Raw genomic sequence first — 3293 nt, 5'->3', positions numbered from 1 at the left:
TTAAAACTCACACCAGGCGTGTGTGCGTGCATGCCCGAGATCCCGAGAAGAGAATGGAGAAGGGATTGCGGCATGACCATCCCCTCTGGGGGGTGATTTCTCACTTTCTGTCTCTCTGTCTCTGTCTGGTGAGCGCACGCGCCCTATAGCGAAAACCTCTCCAAAAAAAAAAAAACAAAACAAAACCAAAAACAAACAAAACACCCCCTAATAGGATGTGATCATACTGTGGTCATCTTTTCTTCTCCATTTCTCCATCCTGTCAGAATTTTGGCCACATAGGCACCCTTGCCCATTGCTGGATCAGGATTTGAACCATGCAGGCAGCCATTTGGGATCCAGTTTCCTTACCACCAGGTCATAGAGTCTGCCCAAGTAAATCATTTTTTTTAGGCTTTACCTTATGGGCCAACCAGCAGCATGGTGATTAAGGTGACTGGATCCCACATGGACTGTGAGGTTCGAGTCCTGGACCCAGTAACTTGAGAAAAATGCCAGGAGTGGGTGTGTATATGCCCCAAATCCCAAAAGACGTAATAGAGGAGAAGGGCTGCAACATAACCATCCCCCTTGGGGAGTGCTTTCTTATTCTCTTTTTTTCTCTCTTTCTGTCCTTGGCAAGCACACATGCCCTCTAGCAAATTAAAAATAGAGAAGAAAAAAATAAATACTTTACCTCACTAATATGTCAGTTCCTCCAAAAATTCAATATAAAATTATGAAATGATCCAGCCACTCTAATTCAAATATACACCCCAAAGAATTAAAAGCAGAGACACAAAACTATATATATATATTTTTTTTTTTGAGAGGGTTTTTGCTATAGGGCGCGTGCGCTCACTGGAAAGACAGAGAGAGACAGAGAGACAGAAAGCGAGAAATCACCCCCCGGGAGAGGGATGGCCATGCTGCAATCCCTTCTCCTCCATTCTACTCTTGGGATCTTGGGCACACATGCACACGTGCCCGGTGTGAGTTTAAGCCACCGGGTCCGGCACTCGAACCACAGTTGACTACATGGGAGTCCAGCGACATAGCCATTATACTAACTGCTGGTCCCTCATACTCATCTATTTTCAGACTTTGATTGACTGTGGATAACAAACTGCCAAAAACAAAACCCACAGATGGGGACTACTGTACAGTGGATTATTACTAGACTATAAAAAATATTGCAGTTGGGACAAGCAGTTAGCGTAATGGCTATGTTGCTGAACTCGCACGTAGCTGACCGCGGTTCAAGTCCTGGACCTGGTGGCTTAAACTCACGCTGGACACGTGTGTGTGCATGTCTAAGATCCTGAGAGGAGAATGGAGACGGGACTGTGGTGTGGCCATCCCCCCGGGGGGGGTGATTTCTTCCTTTCTATCTCTCTGTCTCTCTCTGTCTTTCTGATGAGCACACGCGCCCTATAGCAAAAACCTCTCAAAGAAAAAAAAAGACTGCAATTTTTATATAAGCTGTAACACGAATGGACTTCAAAACCATTGTGCTTAGTAACATAGGCCAGACATGGAAAGGCGAATATCATATGATTCCATTTATACGAGGTGTGAGTTATCTAAAATAGGAAAATTAATAAGACAAAAAATAATACAAAAAAAAAAAGTAATACAGAAGTTACCAGAGACTGGGAGAAAGGAAGAAAGGAATACTATTATTGAATGAGTACAGAGGCTTTGTTGGAGAAGATAAGAAACCTTTGGTTTCGGGATCAGCAGGTACCATAATGATTACATCACTGGACTCATGTAGTTGACTGTGGTTGGAGTTCTGGACCCAGTGACTTAAAATTCATGCTGGGCATGTGTTACCCTCCGAGAGAATGGAGGAGAAGGGATTGCAATATGGCTTCATGTCTCTCTGTCTACCTCTGTCCCTTTGATAAGTGCATGTACCTGTAGCAAGAATCTCTCAAAAAAAATCCTTTGAGTGTCAATAGCAATGATGGTTACACAATATTTTGTGAATGTATAGTCATGCTCTGCATAACAATGTCCCAATCAAAAACAGACATTTGTGACAGTGGTCCCAAGAGGTTATACCAGATGTAGCACAGGTGTGTAGTAGGATATGCCATCTGGGATTGTCTAAGTACATTCTGATGTTCACACATGACAAAATGACCTAAAGACACATTCCCTAGAAGGTTCTCCACTGCTAAGTAATGCATAACTACTTAATGCCACTTTATACTTATAAAAAGTGAAAAGATTAAATATTACATATATTTTACTTCTATTTTTTAAGAAAAAAACTGAATAGTAAGATAGCCCTCCCCTCTTCTGTTCCCAAATGGACCTCACCTGCACCCACCTGTTGCCAGTGGTTCTCCACATACCTAGGACCCAGTGTGTCACATCAGCACCAATGGAGCAGATGTGGGCAAAGCATGTGGCCAGGCTCAGGCTGGGGTCGCTGCTTCTGTCACTGCTCCTCCCCAGGTGGATTTACTCAAAAAACAATTGTAACATTTATTTATTTATTTAATTTGTTGTTGTTATTTATTTATTTGTTTATTTAAAATTCTTACCAGAGAGAGAAAGGGAAAGTGAGAAAGCAAGCTGCCAGGTTCGGGACTCAAACTGCAGTTGACCATGTGGGAGTCCAGCACCTTAACCACCATGCCACCTGCCAGCCCTCTGTTATAACATTTTAATGTTATTAATTCCTCCCGAATATCTCAGTTGCTCCAAATCCAGCTAAGACCTTCACCAAGGCAGTGCCCCACAGTCAGCATCCGGGCTCCTCATGGTCTCGACTCTTTCCTATCTCTACTGTTGATAGCCTCAGACCAAGAAACATCTACATTTCTCGGTCTTCCAAACCCAATCCAATGGCGTCTTCAAGTCCAGTATGGCAAGGGAAAAACAGATTGCACTGAATCTAATTCTACACTTTATTTCATTGACACAGAAGGTACTGTAAATCCCAAATGTGATTGGTTTGAAGCGCATGTGAGGGGTTTGATAAGATGAGGAATGCCAATATTAAATCTGCTGGAGTTTCATGTACAAGATGAAGAGAGATGACTTCTGAACTTAGTTAAGATATGATTTCCTTGAAGGTGGCTTAAGAATTATGGACTATTTAAAACTACTTAAAAAAATGAGAATAGGTTTTTATCTAATCTAGAGATAAAGGATAGGATGTGAATGGGAGATTGAGTTTTCATTTGGGTCACTAAATCTCGAAGGCCATAAAACAGTTAGGTAATGTAAAAAGCTTCCATGATCCTATTTATGTATACATTAGAAGTAACTTTCAGGTGTCAATATAAATCCTCAATGTA

Source organism: Tupaia chinensis, unplaced genomic scaffold (genome assembly GCF_000334495.1).
Source record: "Tupaia chinensis unplaced genomic scaffold, TupChi_1.0 Scaffold145870_1, whole genome shotgun sequence".
Lineage (NCBI taxonomy): Eukaryota > Metazoa > Chordata > Mammalia > Scandentia > Tupaiidae > Tupaia > Tupaia belangeri.
The sequence above is the reverse complement of the archived record's forward strand: the minus strand, read 5'-3'. Positions refer to the sequence as shown.